The sequence below is a fragment of the Taudactylus pleione genome, unplaced genomic scaffold (assembly GCF_031769625.1).
Source record: "Taudactylus pleione unplaced genomic scaffold, aTauple2 ptg000322l, whole genome shotgun sequence".
Lineage (NCBI taxonomy): Eukaryota > Metazoa > Chordata > Amphibia > Anura > Myobatrachidae > Taudactylus > Taudactylus pleione.
In genome coordinates this window covers 3,875,997-3,887,736 of record NW_028284723.1, presented here as the reverse complement: position 1 = coordinate 3,887,736, position 11,740 = coordinate 3,875,997, and the positions used below count along the sequence as shown (strand labels likewise).

The 11,740-nt window shown below is 41.5% G+C and overlaps 1 pseudogene; it reads right to left on the bottom strand.

Moving 5' to 3' along the window:
• Nucleotides 1-804: 804 nt before the first annotated feature.
• LOC148509507 (mitochondrial Rho GTPase 1 pseudogene) lies at nt 805-2,706 on the bottom strand (annotated as a pseudogene).
• Between the last annotated feature and the right edge of the window lie 9,034 nt (nt 2,707-11,740).

Sequence of the window (11,740 nt, the reverse complement as noted above, 5' to 3'; positions counted from 1 at the left end):
TTTCTCATCGAGGGAAAGGTGGTCACTTGAGAAATATTATACAGGACAAACTTCCAGGTCCGAATTGGATAATATGTGGTAGTTTTATGATGTACAGCAGAACATACAGGGGCTTAGAAGTGGTCTGATGGTTTAGGAAGGCAGTTGGAATGCTAAGCTATATACATTTATTTACAGGAAATTTAGAGCAGAAACATATTGTAGCATGATTGGGCAGACTGTGAATGGACTGGAGACTGAATAGTAACTTACTATACGACTGAGACATTCATTCTCATACATGAATTTCTGTGTCACGATCCAACCTCCTTTCACTTTGTTGACTGCCTTTTGGCACTTAATGTCGGTCATGAAAACTCAGCATAAAATCGATGGAAGGCAGAACATAGCAACTGCAAGCCTGTCCAACATCAGATGATGAACCGCCCATCTTTAAAACACCTAACTGTAGAATTAGGCATCTCTCAACCTTGCTGTGCTATAAACTGCCATCTTTTCTTAAGCTGCATGGTTGCATACTACTAGAACCATGTTTGTACACAGTTGTCAATATGTAAGGCTTCAATAAGTCATGTCGTCATCAGATTTTTTAATCCGTTTCACTGTTGTATTTGTACTGAATACTGTTGTCAGGTTTTATTTGAAAGTCTCCATGATGTAGCGATCATTACAATGAAAAAATGTAATTGTAAGCAAGCTGGGTGTATAGAGGTTATAATGTATGGAGACTGAATTTGGGAATTGTTTTTGGCTGCAAGGAAAGACGGATGGACAAGCTTGGCAATTCCTTTTGGCTGTGGGGAAAGGGAGAAAAGGGCCGACAAAGTTGGCAATTCACTTTGGATCATCGCTGTTTCAACAAAGCTTTGTACATGGCAAATCCCAGGACGGCGAAGACTGTTGCACCAAAACTTGCCCGCAGCCAGAATGTGGAACCTTTAAGCTCTGCCTGTGACATGTGCGGATACATGGACATCGTGGTCATCTTGATGAAGATCTCTCTGCTGGGGTTGTCAGCAGTGTTACACGTGAAGGCTTGGGGTGGAGGCATCTTGTGCTTTTTACAGAAGTCAGTAGGAGAGATACAGCTCTCCTGCTTCACTTCCCCGAGGTCAGATTTGGCTGTGACTATGAGGCAGGGAGTCTGGCTGTCCATGAAGTGTTGCTTAAATATTCTGGCGCAGTATTCAAAGGACTTGGGGTTAGTAATATCATAGACCAGGCAAACAACGTCACAAGTGGTATCAGCAGGAGACAAGGCCTCACACTCTGTGACATGATGCAGCAGCAAATACTTCTCCTGTCCATAGACATACACAGTGTTTATTGCATAGAAAGACTTGTGCTCCTCCCGTATCCTCTTTTGTCTCTACACCAAGTTCCTTCCTAAATGAGCCTGAAGAATTCCACTTTTCCCGCATCCCTTTGAACTAATAACGTTACACCTGAACACACTCCTCTGCGTCTGTCTCTTGTGTAGGTCTATTTTCTTATCCCTTGTCACTGTGACTGCAGTGGCCTGAGACTCTTTTTCTGTTACTATGGAATAACCCAAATAACCCAGATATTCCAGACACCGCTGAACATCTAAGTATGTCATCAACTTCCACTGAGACAGGAAACATTGGCATGTGATCCATCCCTTCTCATTGGTACAGACAGTGTTATTGACATCAGGACCCCAGGGCATATAAGGGAAAACTTTGCAAGAACAAGTAAGCATGATGATTCAGCTACGTTGTACAATCCACAGGGACTTTAAGCTGTGGAAAAAGATATTCTGGTGTCAGCTCTAGGTCATCATCATATCCAAATCTCCGCAGTACAGTCCACGTAGTCTCATGTCTCCCCCTCCTGGATGAGGAGTGTGTGCAGAAAAAGGAACACTCTCAGAGTCAGCCCATTTCCAGACACACCATCATGGATATTCTTGCGCACCACATTCTTAACATCCTCAAGCGCTTGCGGGGCCAGCGGGATGTGAAAACACATCCTCTGGAAGAAGTTGAGTTCTGCATCATTTAATATCCCATCATTGTCCAGGTCAGAAATTTTGAAGATGCGAGTCAGGGCTTTCACACAGGCAGGCTTCAGCTCCTTCTCTTCAGGGCAGTATAGGGGGCCCGTTGGGTGTAACACTGCCTTCTGGGCATAATAAAACATCTCTGAAATGTTCTTCAGGTTTTTAGCTGAACACTCCACACAGGTTTCTATCTCAGAATATTGGTTCATTATAGGGAGGATGGTTTCCATACTGCTGTATTCCAATAGATCAGATTTATTCCCCACTAGAATCAGAGGGACCCTGCTATCGTTGTCCATTCGCTCACTGATCAGAGGAATCCAGTGGTTGGTGACCTTGTCTATTGAAATTGTTTACAGCATACACAATACATATAACATTTGCCCGGGAGATCTCCTGATACAGCTGCTCATCTGTCTGCTCAGACTCAGAATAATCAACAATGTGCGTGGGCACTCGTTCTGGTGTAACATCTCCAGGGATTGTAATCTCCTCAGCACGAGCAGGAACCTCTTCTGGAAACTCCTCACTGACCAGTGACACAATCAGCGACGTCTTCCCAACCCGAGGCTCTCCCACCAGTAGTATCCTGACGTCTTTCTTCATGGTGTCCACAGTGTGGGAGGCCCTGCGGCCTATTCCTCCTGCCGGGACCCCGGAGTTACCTCACAGCACGACCCGCACTGAGGAGACCGATAAACAAATCACCCAAGGTAAAAATGCCACCCTCTATCCAGGACCCCAAGTGTAGATTAGTGATCAATTTGGCTACCGTAGCTAAAGATAAAAAGTAGAAGGTAGGGATATCTCCTCTTCAGAGGATGTCAATTTGTGCCAAACAGTCAGGGTGGTTTGGATTGCTTTACATAAATTTGACCTAGGGGGGAATAGTCGAGTGGGGCATCCAAAATGAATCCGAAAGGGGATATGGGGAAGCATAGGACCCTTCAATAAGTACCCAGGGTTTGGAAGAATTAAGTATAAACCAATCTCTGGCTTGGCTAAGGAGACAGGCTGAATGGTAGCTTTCTAAATCTGGAAAAGCAACTCCTCCAGCTCCTTTAGGGAGAGATAGAGTGCTCCTCGCTATTCTTGGCTTGTTTCCTCTCCAAACATATGTATTAATATTATAAAATTTAGTAAATATGTACTTAGGTAATGGTCTAGGTATAGTACGAAACAAGTACATTAATTTTGGGAGAAGGACCATCTTTGCTGCTGCAATCCATCCCAACCATGACACTTCATGCATCATCCATTCCCCAGTCAAAGTCTCAAAAGCCCTCAACAAGGGATCATAATCATAATTGCAGTGAACAATATCACATTCTCTAGCCAATTGTATCCTAAATATTTAAGTGATTTGACTTTCGAAGAGTATTTATATAGCTCTTTTAACTTATCCGATAGAGATTTAGTTATATTGAAAGGTAGGGCCTCTGTTTTGTTAGTATTCAGTTTATAATACAATATTTTGGCATAGTCTTCTAAAACAGAGAGTAGTGCACAAAGAGACCCCTCCAGGTGAAGTAAGCATAGTAAGATATCATCAGCGAATAAGCTGATTTTGTGTGACACACCTCCAAATGTAGGGCCATGTATATGGGGTATCGATTGAACCCTCTTAGCCAAAGGCTCAATTGCAAGTGCGTAAATAAGGGGAGATAGACTGCACCTCTGTCGGGTGCCATTCATGATTTTGAAACTGGAAGATAAACAGCCATTTACAATCACCTTTGCAGAAGGTTGAGTACATAGCGCTAGGATAGAATCTAAGATTCTTCCCTGTAAACCAAAATTACATAAGACCTTCTTTAGGTATCCCCAATGAAGTCAGTCAAATGCTTTCTCAGCATCAAGGGACAGAACTAATAGTGGTTCCCGAAGCTGGGAGAAGATGATTCAATTGACTAGCAATCATTTTGGCAAACAATTTAACATCTATATTTAGCAAAGGGATTGGTCGGTAATTGGTTATTAGTGTGGGGTCTTTACCAGATTTCGGGATGGCAATTATATGCGCTTCTAGCATTTCTTTTGGAAATTGGCCGGTATGAGAAGCTTTATTAAAAACTGACAGTAGGATTGGAGTTAAATTAGCCTTAAATAATTTATAAAAATTTGCAGGATATCCATCTGGACCAGGTGCCTTATCGAGTTGCATCAAATCTATTGCTACCTCCATCTCCAGCAACCAAGGGGCCCCAAGGGACAGACAGGTCTCAGAGTTCAGATTAGGAAGAGAAATTTCCTTTAGGAAACTTTCAATATTGACATCACTTGGGAGGTATTGGGGTCATCTTTAAGGTTATACAGTCAGGTGCATAAATATTGGGACATTGACAGAATTTTCATATTTTGGCCTCTATTCACCACCACAATGGCTTTGAAATGAAACAAACAAGATGTGCTTTAACTGCAGACTTTCAGATTTAATTTGAGGGTAATTACATCCAAATCAGGTGAACGGTGTAGGAATTACAACGGTTTCTATATGTGCCTCCCACTTTTTAAGGGACCAAAAGTAATGGGACAAACTGAACAATCCTAAATCTAACTTTCACTTTTTAAGACTTTGTTGCAAAACCTTTGCAGGCAATTATAGCCTGAAGTCTGGAATGCATAGACATCACCAGACGCTGGGTTTCATCCCTGGTGATGCTCTGCCAGGCCTCTACTGCAAATGTCTTCAGTTCCTGCTTGTTCTTGGGGCATTTTCCCTTCAGCTTTGTCTTCATCAAGTGAAATGCATGCTCAATTGGATTCAGGTCAGGGAATTGACATGGCCATTGCATAACATTCCACTTTTTTGCCTTAAAAAACTCTTTGGTTGCTTTTGCAGTATGCTTCAGGTCATTGTCCATCTGCACTGTGAAGCGCCGTCCAATGAGTTCTGAAGCATTTGACTGAATATGAGCATATAATATTGCCCGAAACACTTCAGAATTCATTCTGCTGCTTTTGTCAGCAGTCACATCATCAATAAATACAAGGGAATCAGTTCCATTGGCAGCCATACATGCCCACACCATGACACTACCACCACCATGCTTCACTGATGAGGTGGTATGTTTTGGATCATGATCAGTACCTTTCCTTCTCCATACTCTTCTCTTCCCATCACTCTGGTACAAGTTGCTCTTTTTCTCATCTGTCCATAGGATGTTGTTCCAGAACTGTAATGGCTTTTTTAGATGTTGTTTGGAAAACGCTAATCTGGTCTTCCTGTTTTTAAGGCTCACCAATGGTTTACATCTTGTGGTGAACCCTCTATATTCACTTTTGTGAAGTCTTCTCTTGATTGTTGACTTTCACACATATACACCTACCTCCTGGAGAGTGTTCTTGATTTGGCCAACTGTTGTGAAGGGGTTTTTCTTCACTAGGGAAATAATTCTTCTGTCATCCACCACAGTTGTTTTCCGTGGTCTTCCGGGTCTTTTGGTGTTGCTGAGCTCTCCGGTGCGTTCTTTCTTTTTAAGAATGTTCCAAACAGCTGATTTGGCCACACCTAATGTTTTTGCTATCTCTGATGGGTTTGTTTTGATTTTTCAGCCTAATGATGGCTTGCTTCACTGATAGTGACAGCTCTTTGGATCTCATATTGAGAGTCGACAGCAACTGATTCCAAATGCAAATGTCACACCTAGAACCAACTCCAGATCTTTTACCTGCTTAATTGATAATGAAATAACGAGGGAATAGCCCACACTTGTCCATGAAATAGCTTTTGCGTTGATAGTCCCATTACTTTTGGCCCCTTAAAAAGTGGGAGGCACATATAGAAACCGTTGCAATTCCTACAACGTTCACCTGATTTGGATGTAATTACCCTCAAATTAAATCTGAAAGTCTGCAGTTAAAGCACATCTTGTTTGTTTCATTTCAAAGCCATTGTGGTGGCGAATAGAGGCCAAAATATGAAAATTCTGTCAATGTCCCAATATTTATGCACCTGACTGTATAATTTAGAGAGACAGATGGCCATATCTTATGTTGACGCTCTGGAATTATAATATAATTTAGAGTAATATCTGGCAAAGGCGTTAACTATCTCAACTGGGTCTGAGACTTTCGCACCTGAGTGATTATAAACCTTGTGCACCCATTCCCTTGCCCTATTCCCCCTCAATTTATAAGCCAACAAATGACTGGCCTTGTTTCCAAAGATGTAAAACTTTTTGTTTAATTTAGTGACATTACACTAAACCTCTTGAAGAGAAAAATTATTCACCTTTTATCTGGCAGCTAAACAATGGTTTGGTAAAAGGTTCGGCTTTATGGGCTTCTTCTAATTGAGCTGCTTCTGCTTGCTCATAACTCTTCTTATATTCTGTTTTATGTCTAGCAGCTGTCTGAATCACAGAACCTCTTATAACTGCCTTCAAGGAACACCAGAAATTAAATAAAGTAATTTCTTCAAGATTATTAGTGCTAAGAAAAAGGGAAAGCTCTATGAGTCTCCAGCAGAGACAAAACACCATGGCCCAACCTCCAGGGGCCTGGGGCCACTTTCCTAGTTCCAGTACTCCAAGTAAGAAAAAGGGGGGAGTGATCTGACCAAGTAATGGGGAGGATGTCTATTTTACTCACAGAGGACAGAGTCCACTTATCTGATAGTGCCAAATCAAACCTAGATTACGATTTGTGGACATGGGAATAGAAGGAATAGTCCCTCACTGTAGAATGTTTTGCTCTCCATATATCAAATTCTGCTAATGACTGTTGAGAGGTATTGTAGACTATGATCTATTCATCACTGGGTCTAGAACTAAATTGAAATCCCCTGGAGTAAAATCACTCCCTAGCATATTTCTGGAGTTTAGTGAAAAATCTCTTACAGAAGGCTAGTTGCTTAGTGTTAGGTAAATAACATGAAGCAAGGGTCACTTCAACATTGTCCATTGTTCCCACTAGAATTATACCTTCCATTTGGGTCTGTATATTGAGATGGCAAAAAAAATGGACAATGTTGAGAAACAAAAATGGCTACTCCTGCTTTTTTATTGGGACCATTAGCCGTATAACAGTAAGGATATCTGGAATTGCTAAATTGGGTTTGGGCAGATCATTGAAAATGTGTCTCCTGTTCTGCAACAATCTAGGTTTTATATTTATGAAAACAGTTAAGAGCTAGCTTTCTCTTTTGAGGTGAGTTCAGGCCCTTTGCGTTTATAGACATTGGCCCTCATTCAGAGCCACTCGCTAGCGGCAGTACGCTCGTTCCGAGCGATGTTCGCACATCTGCGCATGCGTACGGTTTTTAGTACGCATGCGCGAACCAGTCAGTGCGGCCGAAAATCATTTGTACGCAATATAGCGAGTGCCTGCTATTTTGAGTGACAGAATGAGGCGTATGTGGGTGGTAACAGGGGAAGGTGCTTGAAAACGGGGAGTGGAGATCCGTTCGCAGGCGTGCTTAAAGGTCAAAAGGGAGTGCATAATTAATACAGCAGCGTCATTGACCACGTCACTTGGTTTTTTTTAACTCAGAACTGCTCGCAAAATAGCGGTTGAAAACACCAACCACAAGAATAGCGAGCAGTTCATACGCTGTACGATGTACTCGATTAATCTAATAAATAGCGGACATGACGTATGGTGCGTGCGGCCAGGGGGCGTTTTTATCAAATAAACGAGCGTATGTTTTGCTCGCTCATTCAGACTTAGAGGTGTGAACAGACTGCAATTTGCGAACGGATCATTTGAATAGCCACCCCTTGTTTTTGAATGAACGACCGCAAATAGCGAACGGCTCTGAATCAGGCCCATTATTCTAACCATTAAATCCTTAAAGAAAAAAGAAGCACTTTACTGGGATCAATGTCATACAGAATAATATATGTAATTCACTCCTGGCATGGAACAAAAAAAAGGGAAAACTTAAATACATACAATGAAAGTAAAGGGGAAAAAATAGGAAACTGAAATTACCCCGGCAGGCGCCATCATAAACTGCGACTCCTAAAACAGGAACTAGGGGGGTAGTGGTTGGACCCCCATCACCCAAATAATTATCCTAAATCAACATATATATGACCTAACTTTAACTTGGTGTCACAACACCCACTGTCACTGTAATGTAAAGAAGCAAATTTGTCTTTTCACTCCTAACGGTTATCTCAGCCTCAATTAATGATCATTCCAACTCATAACATGCATAAAAACAATATGAATATCATATTAAGTAAATAAGAAAAGATCTATAACTTATCTCACAACTTGTCAGAAATATAGTGAATCAACATGTATATTGCCGCTACTCAATGTTAACTAAGCTCAACAGAACCCTCATAGTATATTCAAAATATACAAAGATTAGCGTATTTAAGAAATTGAACCAAGAATAATACTCATGCATTAGAGTCCACAGTGGACCAATCTTTCTACGGTTGTCATTCGGACAAGAGGTCAGAAGAGAGTCCAGCAATGTTCCATTTTGAAAGAGCTTTCACTCCTTCCTGTAGGTTGTTATGTATGATAGTGGAGCCATCCCCTGTTACCACCAGCTTGGTCGGAAATCCCCAGCGGTAGAGGATATTAGCTTTCCTAAGAGTGCTAGTAATCGGGTAAAAAGAGCGTTGCTTGGCCAATGTCGCCTGTGGTAAGTCCCCAAAGATTTGAAGACCAGTAAGGACATCTGCCGTCTCCTCCGTAGGTCTAGAAGCTTTTAATATTGCCTCTTTAATATGAAAGAAATGTATTCTCATCAAAACATCTCTAGGGGCCCCCTCGGGTGCATTTCTGGTTTTGGGGAGCCTATGTATCTGGTCAATTAAAAGATCATCACCTCGGACATTAGGCAGAAGCTTCCGAAACAGATCCTGCACATATTCATGTCGACTACTATGCGAGACCGTTTCCGGAACTCCTCTCAGTTTAATGTTATTCCATCTAGACCGGTCTTACAGATCACTCACTATCACGGAGAGTATTAACCTTGGCTTGCAAGGAATCATGTAGAAGAATGAGGTCATTATGTGAGCCCACTACCTCTTCCATTTTGTTTTCAAGATGATCTGTTCTATCACCCAAGTCATCTATGGATGATTGGCATTCCTGAAGGGTCGTGCAAAATTCAGCAGCTACGTCTTTCTTGAACTGTGCAAGCAACTTCTTCATAGTGCCAACCATAAGAGCACCACCATCCCTCGGTGAACTCGGAGTCCATGGGTGTAGGGGAGAGATATACTGTATGTTAGATGAAAAGGTAGTAATATCTTTTTGAGCAGATGTCTGCACTTTTCCGTTGTTTTTAACAGGATGAGGGGTAGGTTTAAAAAAGGTGACCTTGGAGACAGATTTTGATACTTTAGCTTTTTTGGACACATGGTTAGTTCCGGACACTCTGGTCAGCCTCAACTGGTTAATCCACCGCTTACAGAAAAACTGTAAAATCATACGGGTTTAGGCTCCACTGTGTATAAAAGTTAGGACATAAGGCACATCTGGGTGACAGAGGACTACCTTAATGTTAAATCATCAGACTGGTATTACATAGACCCACCGGGAAATGCCATGCATCTTATTTGTAACCCACAGAAACTTCGGTATATGAGTTACTAATATGAACTGCGTGTTGTAATGAGCAGTAACAATCACCACCACCTTTAGAAGCTCAGACCGTATACATAAAGCACTCCTGGCCTTGCAAAAAGCTAAAATAATAATATAGATAAGATTTATATAGCCAACTCTTCTAATATGAGGCTGAGGGTGGTAAATCTTTCTATGTTATATATAGAGCTGTAGGGAGTTGTAGCTGAGTTGTGTCCTCCCCAACTCCCTCTCTTCAGCATTCTGTACTGCAGCACCCTTCCAAGATGGCGGCCCGCTTAACTAGCCGGATCCTTCAGACCCCTGTACCTGCCTTTCCCTCCTAGCAGGAGTTAGAGAGCAGAGGTGTACAGTGGATAAGCAATCATCCCTCCACAGCAAGCAGGGCTGATTAGTAGGCTCTTAGCTTCAGTGGCGGGTGTCCGCGCCAACGCCGCATCCGTCTCTGGCAGTCAGCCAAAATCAAGGCCCCAGCTTCATGTGTGGCAGTGGGCTACAACCTGCAAAGAGATAGGAGATCTTTTCTGGCTCCGTGCACGCCACTAACCACCACCAGGTAGCATAGGGGCACAGGTGGGACACTTCAGTAGAGCCAGGGGCTCGAAATAGCCATCCAGTGGGGAAAAATCCTCAGTCTAGGATAGAGCTCCACAACTGTGTGTCTGTCTCCAATCGATGCCAGACCACACTCCCCCATACTATGATTCTATCCCAGTGACAGTATCCTCATCGATTCATCTCAGAGATTCACCAATTCCACCAGCTCCATAATCCTGATCTAATTAGGTACATAACAGGTCTCCAGCATTTTCAAAACTAGAACTGTCTCGGCTGTGTATCCCCAGATAGCTATTCACAAAGTTCTTCATTATACAGCTGTCTCTCTAATCTCTTGACAGCATGTAGAAAAGTTATAATTGATCTCCCAGTTTCTATCCAAACCTCACAGACCACAATCCAGCTACAACACCTAGTTCAGATCCATAGCCAAACACATCCGTGACACTATCCAGTTGAGTGATTTTTAGCTGATTGCACATGTGTCATGGTCACATTGTGAATACACCAAGGTACCTTAGACATGCTGCTATGAGGATATCTTCTCAAAGTGATTAACAGTCAGGGACCATTTGGGGGTAGTTTAGGAGAGTGGCAGCAAAAATGCTGGAGTGTCCTAATCATTTTCCAGGAGTGTCTGCTGTTGGAAGCCAAGGATCCGGTGACCTACAGTATATCGGACACTACCATCTGGATTAGCTGCCTTGTCTATATGTCCCATTTCTACTAGGTTACCAAAGGAATTTATCGGAATCTTCGTGCAGACATCAGGGTGAGAAACTGTATATCTTTTTCTAACTTACAATATGGACATTGCTACAATTCATCAGCAGACATTTAAATCATTATAAGGTGGAATAAGAGCGGTGTTTTTCAGTAGTGATTTGGATATTTAAAGGCTACATTTTATTATTGCCATCATTGCAAAACATTTATTCTCTTTTAAATTGTGTATTATTTTTTTTGTGCTTTTGCTGGTACCCATGCAACATTATATGTGTATATTTTAATATATCATATAAATCATTATTAAAATTTGATTGTGTATGTATGATATAAAAATTCATTAATTGGTTAAGCACAGTTCCTCTATAAATCTTTTCATTATTTCTTATATCTTGTTAAGTCTGCAGAGACTTAATTGGAACAGCAGCTAACCAACTAGTTTATGACTAGTACCAACAATAGACAGGAATAATTAGCGCCTACTGTTTTTTTCAAATCTGGTTAGTATATTTACTATAGTGTGAGTTTTTACAAGTGAATTTGTTGCCCAGAGCAACCAATCAGATTCTACTTATCATTTATCTAGCATATTCTAGAATATAATAGCTAGAATGTGATTGGTTGTTCTGGGCAACAACTCCACTTCTAAAAAGCCACACTTTAGTTAATATACCCTGCAGAGTCAGTGTTTTAGTTTAAGATATATGTATAGAGATGTTGCCGCAGATCCCCATATTTTAGTTTTGAAAAATCCACACTCAACACTCAAGTGTTTTGTTTCTATTTCGGTTTTGGATAAAATGGCTAAAATCATGTAATTTGTGATTATTTTTGTTCCTACAGTATGATTAACACCAATAGCATTAATTTCCAGTT